Below are 13723 nucleotides of genomic sequence, written 5' to 3' on the forward strand. Positions count from 1 at the left end.
ATATGTATAATTAATGTGTATTTAACCCGTGCTGCTGATCAAATGGGTGCGCACGCTAGGTGGAGCGATCCCCCGTGCGCCCAGCGCTGCAATAAAGAAGTGCCTGCTTCTTAACTTCTCATTGCTGTTAAGGAGTTTTATTCCGGATTTCGGTAACAGCTCCATCCGTTCATTTTCGCTCCCGCACCGCCAGGAGAGCGCGGCCGGGCAGAGACAGCCCACACAAGCCTGAGGCGAGTGCAGTCAACAGCGTTCCCAGGGGAGGAACGGACAGCCACGGCCTCTGGGAGAGGGAAAGAAGAAGCAGCGACCGTTATTACCGCACGCGGCCCCTGGCCGGAGCGCCTGCTGCCGCAGGGGATTCTCCAGATACACTGAGGTCCCCCCTCGCAGCCTTCAAGGCAGGGCGTGGCCCGGTGCTACGGGACAGGCTTCAGGGGACGCGCCGGAGCGGCGGGCAGCTGCACGGGGCCGGGGGAGGCTCGGGGGGAGCTCTGGCGAGCTGGGGAGGTGCCCGGCGTCTCCGCCCGGGAGGGGGGGCCCCCTCCTGCCCCTCTTCCCTTCTCTCTGCTCTCGGGTCACTCCCCGGGGCTGCCCTCGCCCGGCTCGGCTCCGAGCGGGCGGCTTGAGGCTCCCCGGGCGGGCAGGAGACAGCGCTGCAGCCACGAAAGGGGCTCGCTCACCTCACGGGTGCCCTCGGTACTCACCCGTCACCGCCGCCGGGACCCGCCGGCCGCACACCGCCATGCTGCTCCCGGCCGCATGCGCAGTCCGAAGGCCGAACACAGTGCCTGCCGGGAGAAGGGCAGAGCACTGCGCACGCGCGACTCCCGAGCTGCAGTTCCCGCTTTCCGTCACCAGGTGGCAGCAGCCCCCCACCGCTCCGGGCCTGGGTGTTCAGCCGGACGAGCCACGGCCGCTTCCTCCTGACGTGCGGAAAACGGACTCCACAATCTGTAAGATTGTAAAGTAGGTATGCTTATTCAGCGCTGGGCAGCACAGGGGGGTAGTCCCACCAAAACCGTGCGCGCCTTACGTGGCAACTCACTTTAAATTTATACAACCAAATGTTACATATACATCAAGTTTCACAATACGCCTAGACATATGCATGACCTATCCCCGCTTCGTATTAAAATTAGTCCCAAGGGGTCATTTTCATAAACTCCTCCTGTCTGGGCTTGCGCAGTGCCTCCTGCTGGTGGTCGTCGGGGGTCGGGGGGATGAAGGCAGGTGACTCCTCTTCGTCACCGCTAGTAACCTTTTGTTCTTGCGCAAACTCAGTTATCCCTTGGCTTTCATTCAAGCTGCAGGGTCGGTTTTAGCTGGTTCTTGAAGCGACCCCCCTAGTCCTTACCGGGAACTGTCTTTCGTGAAGAATTGCAAGACTTTCTGCTTCAAATAGTTTGCACAATGGTTAGCAAATTATTAAGCAAGTAGTTAACAAAACATTAAGCACTATTTATCAACTTGATTCCTTAGGATGCACAGCAATAATTAATCAATGCCATATCTATTAAGATTTCTTTAACTCCTTCTCTCAGTCCCCCCTTTTCTAGAAAATTAGTAAATTCTTTTACTGCCAGCTATGTTCATCGTTTGTAGATTTACCAGGATTACACAAACCTTAATCCACATTCTACCTTCTCAGTTTAAGCTTTAGGGGTCCCTGAACTTCAGAAGTCCAGAGTTTTTGTGGTGCCTTTTTTACCCTAGTGTGGTGTATCCAGGCATTCTGCTCTCTGATCTTGATTGCTGTAAAGGAGGTGAGGAGTACCTGGTATGGTCCTTCCCACTGTGGTTCCAAGGTTTTTTCTGCAAGAGACTTTACATATACATCATCTCCAGGTTGTATATCATGCACAGGTTCATCTAGACCTCTTCCCCGGGTCCCAATTACATGCTTTCCAATTTTATTGAGCTGTTTGCCCAATGCCACCATGTAGGAAGTCATAATTTCATCCCCAGCTTGCGTAGACATTCCCCTCTGTATTCCATAGGGTCGTCCATACAAAATTTCAAAGGGACTCAGTCCTTCCTTTGCCCTTGGTCTCGTTCGTATACGCAGAAGGGCTAAAGGGAGTGACTGAGGCCACGTTAAGTTTGCTTCTTGTCCCAATTTCACAATTTGCTGTTTGATTAAGTGATTCATTTTCTCTACTTGGCCACTCGACTGAGGGCGATACGGGGTATGAAGTTGCCAATCTATACCTAAATGGTGGCTGATTTGTTGCACTATTTTTGAGACAAAATGTGGTCCTCTGTCTGAGGATATGGTTGCTGGAACCCCAAAACGTGGTATTCTCTCTTGTACCAACACTTTAGTTACCTCCCGAGCCTTGGCTGTCCTAGTTGGGAACGCTTCTGGCCAACCTGAAAAGGTATCAGTTAATACCAGCAAATAGCGATACCCCCCTTTTCTTGGAAGTTCTGTAAAATCAACCTGCCATTGTTGTCCAGGCCCATTGCCCTTCCCAATCTGGCCCATTTCTGGTTTGGGAGTATTTTTTGGATTAGTCTGGAGGCAAAGGTCACACTGTTGAGTCACCTGTCTCACTGTGGTATATAAGTTTCTAGCCACGATTTCCCTTATCAAATGTTTATACAGAGCCTCTGTTCCCCAATGCCTTTTTCTATGTTCCTCCCGTATCAAGTGCCACAGTAAACAAGAGGGAATAATTAGTCTTCCCTGTGGGGTATAAGCCCACCCCTCTTCATTATATGACCCTTCCAAGTCTGTGATAAGTTTCTGATCTTCCTTGGTATATTCTGGCTTACCTTCTAGAGAGATTTGCCTATCAGGAATTAGAGCCCCTTCTATTCTCACCTTCATTTTGGCCGCTTGTTTTGCCTCTCTGTCCGCCAGTTCATTCCCTTTCTCCAAATCGGAGCTCACTCTCTGCTGTGCCTTAATATGCATAATTGCCACTTTCTCAGGGAGCTGGACAGCTTCTAGTAGCTTCAAAATTTCTTCTGCATGTTTGATATTTTTTCCCTGGGAGTTCAATAGTCCTCTTTCTTTCCAGATTGCTCCATGTGCGTGCACAACTCCGAAGGCATATTTTGAGTCCGTGTCAATGTTCGCAGTTTTGCCCTGGGCCAACTCCAGGGCTCGGGTTAGGGCAATTATTTCTGCCTTCTGTGCGGAGGTGTTCATGGGCAAAGGCCCTGACTCTATTACCTGCTGGCTGGTAGTGATGGCATATCCCGCGTGTCGATTGCCATTTAAGACATAACTGCTCCCGTCTGTGAACCAGTTTTCCCCATTTTCCATGGGGCTATCCTTCAGGTCTGGGCGGCTTGCATATGTTGCTTCGATGGTTTCCAAACAGTCATGGTGCACTGGTTCTCCTGTGTTCCCACCGAGAAAAGAAGCTGGGTTGACAATGTTAGTGACCACGATTTCCACATCGTCCTGTTCTACTAATACAGCTTGATATCTCAGGAACCTTTGTGGAGAGAGCCAGTGCCCACCCTTTGCTTCCAGTACTGCTGATACTGTATGAGACACCAAAACAGTCATTTTCTGGCCCAGGGTAAACTTTCGGGCTTCCTGTATGTTCAGTATCACAGCTGCAACCGCCCGTAGGCATCCAGGCCAACCCTTTGCAGTGGCGTCTAACTGCTTAGAGAGATAGGCAACTGCCCGTCGATATGGACCCAGATCTTGTGCTAATATTCCCAGGGCAATACCCTGTTTCTCATGGGAGAAAAGAAGAAACGGCTTACTCACATCTGGGAGTCCTAAGGCCGGGGCCGACATCAACGCCTTTTTCAGTAGCTCAAAGGCTCGTTCGGTCTCTTTGTTCCACTCAAGGTGCTTCTGCTCAGTAGCTGTCAGAGCATACAGTGGTTTAACAAGCAGTCCATAATTATAGATCCACAATCGGCACCACCCGGTCATTCCCAGAAAAGTCCGTAACTCCTTTACTGTCTGAGGTCTCTGAGTCTGGCATATTGCCTCTTTGCGGGCCTGTCCCAAAGTTCTCTGCCCCGCACTAATTTCATAGCCCAAATAATTCACTTTACGTTGCATTACCTGGGCTTTCTTCTTGGAGACACGGTATCCCTGGAGTCCCAAGAAATTCAACAGACTCACCGTCCATGCCATACAATCTTCCTCTGTTTTCGTGGCAATCAGGATATCATCTACATACTGCAACAATTTTCCTTCCCCAGATGGGGTTTCCCAGGATTCTAAGTCTTTTGCAAGCTGATTCCCAAAAATGGTAGGACTATTTTTAAATCCTTGTGGCAACGCCGTCCAAGTGAGCTGGGTCTTCCGACCACTTTTAGGGTTTTCCCATTCGAACGCAAACAATTTTTGACTGGCTTCATGGAGAGGGAGGCAAAAGAAAGCATCCTTCAAATCTAAAACAGTAAACCAAATTAGTTCAGGTGTCAACACAGTCAGCAGGGTATATGGATTGGCCACTACTGGGTAGAGGTCCTCAGTTATCTTATTCACCGCCCGTAAGTCTTGGACCACCCTATATGACCCATCGGGTTTCCGAACAGGTAATATAGGGGTATTGAATTCTGACTCACACTCCTTTAATAGTCCTAACTGTAGAAATTTTTCTATCACCGGCCGGATTCCTTCTCTGTCTTCCTTCTTTAGGGGACATTGTTTAATTCTTACCGGTCGTCGGCCTTCCTTAACCTTAACTTCAACAGGTGGAGCACTTTTCGCCCTTCCAGGTACATCAGTAGCCCATACCCCCGGGTACACTTGGTTTAGGATTTCCTCATTCATTTTTCCTTCTGAGGGGAGACTGGTTAAGGTGAGACTCAATATCTGAATATATTGCTGATCTTTTACCTCCAGAGTAATTTCTCCTTTTTCAAATATAATTTTTGCTCCCAATTGTTCCAATAGATCTCTCCCCAAAAGTGCTTTCGGGGAGTTGGGCATATATAAAAATTTGTGGATACCCCATTGTTTTCCCAATTTGTATTTTAGAGGCTTACAAAAATATGCCTTTTCACTTTGGCCAGTCGCTCCTTTTACCATGACATAATCATTTCCCAGGGGCAGCAAAGCTTGATTCAGAACTGAATATGTTGCCCCTGTATCTACTAAGAATTCTACTTGTTGTTGTTTTTCCCCTAGCTTAATTATAACCAGTGGATCCGCTAGGGTAGACTCCCCAGGTTCCCGTCAGTCTTCTATCACATTAGCTATCCTCACATTCGCCGGGATCCTCCGGCCTTCTTTCTTGTTCCTTGGGCATTCCTTTTTCCAGTGGCCAAAGCCCTTGCACATTGCACACTGATCCTTTTCCAACCCCAACCGAGGCTGATTTCGCCTACCTCTCCACTCCCCATCTCCCCGAACGACAGCCACCAACCTTCTTTGTCCCTGCCGATACCCTTCTTCTCTATTACTGAACACTCTCCAAGCCTCATCCAGCAAGATCTCTAAATTCCTGCTTTCCGCAGGAAAAAGCAACTTTTGAAGCTTTCGTCTTATGTCCCCCGTAGACTGACCCAGGAACAGAGCAGAGAAACTAGTTGCTGTATCCCTACCTCAGACCCCGGGTCCAGCGGCGTGCTACGACGCATCACATCCCTCAGTCGATCCGGGAATTCAGATGGAGACTCGGAAGGACCTTGTTTAATTGCATATAAGGCTGACCAATTTATAGTCTTAGGGATTGCCCGTTCCATCCCCTTCGAAATCCACTCCTGATATTCCTGCAATCTTTCCATATGTACTGACCTGTTTACCTCCCATTTCGGGTCCTGGAGGGGGAAGTGTTCCTTAACATCTCCCCCGGTAACTTTATAATAATCCTCGGCTAGATTTCCTGCCGTTTTTAAAATCAACTGCTTCTCCGTTTCAGTCATGTATTCTAATAGCAGCTGTATGTCTTTCCAGTCCGGATTATGTTGTTTTACAATGAACTGGAAATGTTTAGCCACACTTACCGGATCGCTTCTGTAATCTTTAGCAATTTTTCTCCACTCTCCCAAGTCAGCGGTGGAGAAGGGTACTTTAATTAACATTGTTCCGCCATCCGGCCCCACCGCCTCCCGGAGGGGTGCTTGTAAGATTGTCGGAGCAGATTTCTGTCTAGTACGGGAAGATACAGGGCTATCAGGGGGATTCGATGTCCCTTCCGAGTCTGCGTCCTGGTCCTGTGATCGGGGGGGAGGTTTAAACAAATCACCTAAATCTTGTTCTGGAACCTGGCGTACTTTATCTGCTTTCGTACACCTCTGCCCAATGCTGCATGATGAACAGCACCTTTTTAACCTGCCCCCACCCCCCTTGTTCTCCCGTTCGAGTGCGAGTACCATAGGGTCCTGCGGGGATATCATCCCACAGTCCCTTTGCCACTCCGGGTGATTTCGTAGGGTAAAAAACATATCTGCATACGACACCTCGTCCCATTTCCCTTCTCTTCTAAGAAACAACATAAGCTGCAACAAAGTATTGTAATCCAACGTTCCATTGAACGGCCACTTGACTTCACCCTCTAACTTATACAATGGCCACCACTGATTGCAATATTTAATAAGAGTCTTTTTACTTTCCGTACCTCCACCCCCGGCAATATCTTTCCAGTGGGCGAGTATGCAGCCCAGGGGGCTTTTCCTTAATATTCCCCCTTGAGTGTTGCCCATTTTATATTTCCTCTGTGAGAGGGTCTCAAGGAATGATTCAAATTTAGACTAACTATTTCACTCCTCCACACCACACTTACAATCAATCACTCAACCACACTCTCTTAACCATACAGCACAGGGATCCCTCATTCATACCAGCCTTTTAAAGCAGCTGCAAAATGGTTGCAAGAACAAACTCACCTACTGATGTTAAACTATCTCCAAATCCGGGTTAAAGAGGCCCGCTTACCCTTCTCCTGCTTCTCATGTACCGATCATCAGCAGGTCCATCCTGGCTCCCAGCAATGGGATGCAGCGGTTACCTCGGACTCGCTCGATCTACCCCCAAGATCGCTAGCGGCCGCTCTATCGGTCAGCGAGTCCCCTTTGATGCTCCAAACTAACCTGGGTACCCAACCAACGGGGACTATGCTGCACGCCAGACGTCTCTGCGCGATTTACCAGCTGCCCCAGCCACGCGTACGACTTACAGGCCCCTACCATTAAACATACCGTTTGGTCCGCGGCTTCAGGAGGTCGTTGTCTGCTCCTGCGGTGAGCGGCTGGCAGCGGAGGCTCCTCCGAGGAAAGTGCTCGGGGCGCGCCTAGGGGCGTCCGCTCCGCAGTCGATCCCGCAGCCAAGCAGAGATCCTCCTGGCTGGCTCGCCAAACTGACGTGCGGAAAACGGACTCCACAATCTGTAAGATTGTAAAGTAGGTATGTTTATTCAGCGCTGGGCAGCACAGGGGGGTAGTCCCACCAAAACCGTGCGCGCCTTACGTGGCAACTCACGTTGGGGGTGGGGGGCACTGGGCAAGTTGGGGAACACAGGCAGCGCCCCCAGGATCCCAAGACAGAGGGGTCATGGGGAGGCAGCGCCAAAAAGGGGGGCGTCGAACAGGGACACAAAACAAGAGTGCAGGGCACGCAACGGGCAAAACACAGGGGAAAAAAAACTCACAAGGGAGGAAAACCTCACACGGTGGGGGGGTGTTTTAGTGAAAAGCATTTGCAAGTGATACAGGGAATTAACGGTCTGCTAAATATTGCTTGATTTAGAAGACTGACTGTCTGCATACTGCTTGATTTAGGAGACTAACTGTCTGCTAGACAATGCCTAACAATCCTCTTGGCCTTGAAACTCACTTAAGCTTATCAGGGACTGGTACTTGTCAAGAAACTGGTATTCAGTCAAGGACTAATATGTCAAGCAAAGGACATGATAACAGGAGTCGTTCAGAAACTGCTGAAATCCCCAAGTGAAAGGAGAGCATGGGTGAATGACTGAAGTTCATCTAGAGGAAGATCAGACCCCTGAAGAAGTAAACGACCACCAGAGACAGATCTGAAATGCTAACGCAAGTGGTTTTTTAATAACCCCGCCTCGCTTATGCACATGTATGTCTGTATTGTGCAATCCTAGGAATGTGTGTACCTGCACCGGATACATTTTTGGTAAAATGTGCTGTCAGCGTGCGTGCTTTTGGAGAAGCAAACCCCCACGCACCCGGTGCCAAATAAACATGCCTGCTTTATAACTCTCTCCGAGTTGTAGAGTTTGATCCACGCGTCAGGAGGGCTGAGAAACACAGAGCGGGACAGTGGGGGCGGATACGAGGGAGAGACGGACACGCAAGGACAAGGGGTACGTGTGGGAAGAAAGGTGCGTAAGGATGACCTATAGCAGGGAGTCCACGCAGGACAATCCACAGCACGTAACTCACCCGGCATAACCTGCACGAGATGACCCACACCGGACAATGGACCCACACTGCGTAATCCCCAGCGAGAACCCCTCCGTCTCCCACTGGGTCACACCAACTATCCCCAAATTGAGTGGCTTTTTTTTTTTTCCTTGTCCAGAATATTTTTTTTCCCATGGCCAGACTATGCTCCAGACCACACCTCATTTGATTTTTCCTGTGTCTGAATATTTAGTTAAAAGACTACAGAAGGAAAATCACCACATTCTTAACATTCACTCTAAAATCCATGCGGCAAGTCCCTTAGGAAAAATGCAGTCACGCATCATAGACGTACCTTGTACCTGCAGACCGCTACGGCTCCTTTCCATCCATCTCGTACTTTCATGGCCAAGGAAAGGGCGACCACGGTGAAATGCTGGCAGCAGACATTCAGTAGAGAGAGGGAAAAACCCCTTAGTTTGAAGCTAGGCAGGAATCTAACTCTTCCTTTTGGGGCGAGGTTTCTCAGGACTAAAACCACGTGAAGGACAGAGTATCTTGCAGCACCTTTGGTACAGCTGCTGATACCGGCCTTTAAAGCTTTTGCATTTTTCAGACACCCGGGCCTTTTTTTGACTCATTGGCAGCTTTAGTTTCACTCGAACCGCTGTCCTACATACAGGCAGGGGACAGACACAGATGCCTACATACATTTTCTCAACCCTAAGTACAGCCGAGATCTCCTCACCCTCTATGTGCCAAGTTGAATATTTGTTTGTTAAGGAGCACAGCAACACTTCTGTCCTCGTGAACTGCCTCCGAGCAGAGGAGGGCTCTGGGATTTCCTGGACGCCAGTGCTCCCGCTTTCACTGTCAACTCTGCACGGCCACCCACCGGAAAAAAGGCCTCAAAATAACGGACGTCAGACGATTGCTGCCACACCAAAAGTGCCAGCACTGAAAGCTCGTGCTGCTCCTCGCCGGCCCTTGCCAGCGCCTCTACAGGCCCACAAACATTATCCAGCCTAGAGACTGCATAAAAGGCAGACCGCCCCAGGCTGCAACACTCTTGCCCAGCGTACACTGACCAGTAACGTCTCCCCCTTCACCTTCCCGAGAGAGACTGTTCCCAGGGAGCCCTCTTCCTCCCATCAATTTACTACACCCTCCCTGCAGTTTTCAACCTTCTTCCCTCCTCGGCTGTGGTCCCTCAACTTAGCTCTCAAATGGCCAGAAATCAGATTCCATCCTCAAAAGAACAACCCCATGCTAACTAAGATGGTGCTTCCTCGCCCAGCTCCTCATCACCATCTGCAAAAAAAAAAAACCCAAAAATAAAACCTACCAAACAGCACCGCCCTTCAACATCACACCACTTACCACCAATCTCTTCTATGGCACTCTCCTCCTCAAAAGCGCCGCAGTGCTCTGCTCACCGGCTCCACTCATTGCCAAGAAGTCCGACGCTGCAACTGCCGCTCGTGGTGCTTCAGATGCTGAGAGACGCAAAGCTCAACTTACTTTTTCTGGGGTGTAGGTAGAAAAAAAATAGGTGTCATACCAAGCTAACTAGAAAAGTATGTCATTACATGCAATGACAACATTATCAAAAACCACCTGCTTTAGCTTCCTACAAGAAAACAAATGCTCCAGGCTTCATTTCTAGCAAGACCATGCATGCTATCTAACTTCTACCACAGCTACGTTCTGGACAGGGCTGAATGACAAACGTAGCAGAACGTGGTGGCTCGCACACGTGGCCGACAGAGGCACGGAGCTCCTGGCACTGCGTCCTGGTGTCTGCTCTGTCAGGGAGGGCTCAGATGGACCAGCCACTCCTTGCTGGAGGCACCTGCCTGTGATTCACTCCTCAGTCCCCTCCAGCAGCCATGCCCAGGCGGCCCCCTTTACAGCTGGAGGCCCCTCATACAGCAGGGCCAGGGCCAGGGCCAGGGCCACCCTCAGCCTCACTGGACCCATCTGGGGCTGCCCCACCTCCAGCCCCAGCTGGAGCCCATCAGGAGCAGGGGCCCTTGCCAAAGCCCCACAGCACATCACCCCCTTCCCTGTGCCTGTCCTCAGCCATCAGCTCTGCACCCAGGGGCTGCAAACACATCCAGGGGCACAGAGGACGTCACAGACAGTGAGATACAGAACAGAAAAAAAAAAACAGTGACAGTACGCAAGACAAAGAGATAGAGAAAGAAAGATAAGAAAAGAAAGAGAGAGATAGAAAGGCAGAGGCACAGGGCAGGCATGCAGAGGCGCAAAGAAAAGCAGGCCAGAAAACAGGCTGGAGAAATTAGGTGGGGGGAGAAGACGGATGCAGATCAGGACAAAGAGATGGAAAAGGCAAAAACAGCAATGGGCCGCAGGACAGAGACAGAGGACAAAGGAAGGAAAGGGAGCAGAACAAAAGTGCAGGGATACAAAACAAAAGGAAGCGGTAGAACAAGAGATTTAAAGGGAGAGAGAAAGGGGGAAGAGCATACAAGAACAGACAGAAGAGGAGAGGTAGAAGGAAACAATAACAACAACAACAAATCACAGCAGCTTGGGAAAGGTAGGGGTCACGGGAGCGGCAGGGAAGGACAGGGACGCACAAGAGAGGAGGCAGAGCCCCAGGGGCCGGGGACTCACCACAGCTCTCACTCCCGGCACTGCTGGGAGAATCTGACAGGTCAGATGCTGCTTTCTGCTTCTCTCCTCTTCTGTAACTCCGACCACTTGGCTGTCCTCCACCTAAGAGAATACGTGGGTGTCTTACAGCTCTTAGACAAAAAGCTTCCTAGACACGTAGCCACCCACCCACGCTCGCTCGCTCGCGCTATGTGGCCGTACCGTGCTTCAGGTTCCACATACAGACTGTGCAGTGCGCACTGGCGGTCTGGCCTGCTGAAGAGTACAAAGAGGGATCCTTCCTCACCCGGAGAGGCAGGCTAGGCTCTCTCTGGCCTGCAGCGGGAGGCAGCTGCTGGCTGGCTGGCCTTTGGTTTCTTCTTCTTCTTTACCTTTCTGTGGCCTCTCCAGCTTCAGCTGCAGCAGCTCCTCTCCACAGGCAGTAAGCGCTCTGTTACATGACATAAATGTTGAAAATTAAATATCAGTATGAGGTGATTCTTGCTAACTGTAGAACTGTAGTCACATAGGTTAAGTTTTATACGAAATCTATTTGTCCTTAGAGGGAGTGGGACCCTAGAGATCTTATAATACGCATTTGTTAGAAGCTAGCCTAGCATATCTTTAATACAATGGTAAGTCCCAAACACCCCCAAACACCACCTGCAGAAATAGGCCCTGAGCCATCACTTTGGAGCCAGGAAAATCAAGCAGCACCGCGACCTGTTCTCAAGACCAGATATGGAGATTTCAAGGAGGAGTTTGACCAGCGAATTCGAGGAGGGGGCGTTTTGACGACCACCAAGACCACCAAAAGACCCTCGACTCAAAAGACTGGGCATGCGCGAGTGGGTAGGGAAATGATGTAATGGTTTCTCAGAAAATTTATGTTTATGCATATTATTTCTTGGAATTTAATGAATATGTATAATTAATGTGTATTTAACCCGTGCTGTTGATCAAATGGGTGCGCACGCTAGGTGGAGCGATCCCCCGTGCGCCCAGCGCTGCAATGAAGAAGTGCCTGCTTCTTAACTTCTCATTGCTGTTAAGGAGTTTTATTCCGGATTTCGGTAACAGTTTTGGCGACCCAGATGGGACCTTGCGAGTGAGACTGAACGAGATCGAGTGTTGATTGAACTCCAGCCGGCACAGAGGTATTCTCGGGGAGACCCATCGCTCTCGACTCACAAAGCTCCTCGCAACGTTCCCTGGAGAAAAGGGTAAGGCACTTCTTCTTTGAAATCTGTCTGCTCTGGATAGCCTGCCCGTAAGGCACGGCGAAAGCTTCGCAGGGTTGGGGCTTAGAGGGTACCCGTTTGGTTTGGAAGCCTAGGCGTCTGCCCGTAAGTCATAAGCGAAAGCTATTGCTGGGTTGGATATTTGTGTATTTGGGACAATTGTCATTTGCATTTGTTTGGTTTTTGTATTTGGGACAATTGTCATTTGCATTTATCTGGTATTTGGCATTTAATCTAAATTGTTTAAGAGTAAGAGTATGGGGAGTATTGGTAAGATTTGTACATAGCTTGGAAAGGGGCCCCAGGGTGTTTTAGAAGTGATTTACAAGCTGGTAATTGTTGCTTCAGTGCGTTTTTTTTTGTTTTGTTTTGTTTTTTTTAAGGCTGTATGCATGTGTTGCAGTGTAGGGACTTGAATGATATACAGTATTGCATTTGGGGTTTTAAACTTTTCTTGGTGACGGGATTGACTTTGTTTGTAGAACAGTGTTATTGTCTTTTTGGTACCAAAAACTCCTTTGTAAAATATGGGAAAACACATATCTTCTATGTCTACCTCAATGGTAGGGGAAATATTAATGAAGTCTCCACTGGGATGTGTTCTTAAACATTGGGAGGATATAAGGGGAGACCCAGTAACTAGAAAAAAAAATTGATACAATATTTTACAGTTGATGTTATCTTGTAGAAGGGAAGGAAAGTGAGATGTGGTCCCCGATGTTGATTTGTTCTTTACTTTGGGAAATCATCCCAAGTGGCAGAAAGATTGCAGATACGTCCCCAAGGATCCGATGGTTTTGGCATAAAAAAAAAAAACAAAAAAAAAAAAAAAAAGGAAAAAGGTTGAAAAGATCCTGGCTTGTAGTACAGAAAGTGATGTTTAAAATGTGGAACTGAAGAGGAAAACATAGAATTCATGTGTTAAATTTCTGTGTTAAATTTCTGTATTATCTTTATGTGTGGTCTGGAAGTGTTGATGCAGGTTTAACAAATGAAACAGTAGAAAAAGGGGCCAGAACACCGAACCCCCGGTGGGAGCTGTAGAGTGGGACAGTTGAATTATGAGGGTTTCAGTCCTATTGCAGGGAGAACTGGAAGCTGACAAGACCAGACAGAACAAGGAGCGGCTCAAGCCTTGCCCCCCCTACCACTTCGACAAGCAGTAGGGGAACAAACCGGGGATGAGATCGGGGAGTGGTAGAGGAATGGATAAAATAACTGCAATAGGAGAGAGATTGGGAATATCAGTGTGCAAAGTGTGAAGCATGGTGGCACTGGAAAAATGCGTGTCCTTATTCTGAAAAAGAAACAAAAAACTGGCAGCACAGCAGATGCCTTTGTCAGAGGTGCAAAGAGGACTGGGGGAGAATTCCCCAGCAGAACCCCTGGTTACAATCCAGCTGGGGACCCAAACCATGGATTTTCTATTTTGATACTGGAGCTATTCATTTTAAGTACTGGTAGAAGAAAATTGAGTAAAAAGCATGTAGACAAAATTGGTGCCACAGGGAAAGCTGAAAATAAATTTTTCATTCAATCCTTAACTTTAAGGTGGGTAAAAATGG

The 13723-nt window shown here is 49.0% G+C and overlaps 1 long non-coding RNA gene across 1 annotated transcript; it reads right to left on the reverse strand.

The window, feature by feature from the left end:
* Positions 1 to 9731: 9731 nt before the first annotated feature.
* Positions 9732 to 11183, reverse strand: LOC147596071 (uncharacterized). The gene is made up of 3 exons (XR_015261629.1): positions 11140 to 11183; positions 10939 to 11040; positions 9732 to 9824 (listed from the first exon to the last, which is right to left on the reverse strand). It is a non-coding gene; the product is annotated as an uncharacterized LOC147596071 (long non-coding RNA).
* Between the last annotated feature and the right edge of the window lie 2540 nt (positions 11184 to 13723).

Source organism: Chlamydotis macqueenii, unplaced genomic scaffold (genome assembly GCF_036417535.1).
Source record: "Chlamydotis macqueenii isolate bChlMac1 unplaced genomic scaffold, bChlMac1.mat HAP1_SCAFFOLD_194, whole genome shotgun sequence".
Lineage (NCBI taxonomy): Eukaryota > Metazoa > Chordata > Aves > Otidiformes > Otididae > Chlamydotis > Chlamydotis macqueenii.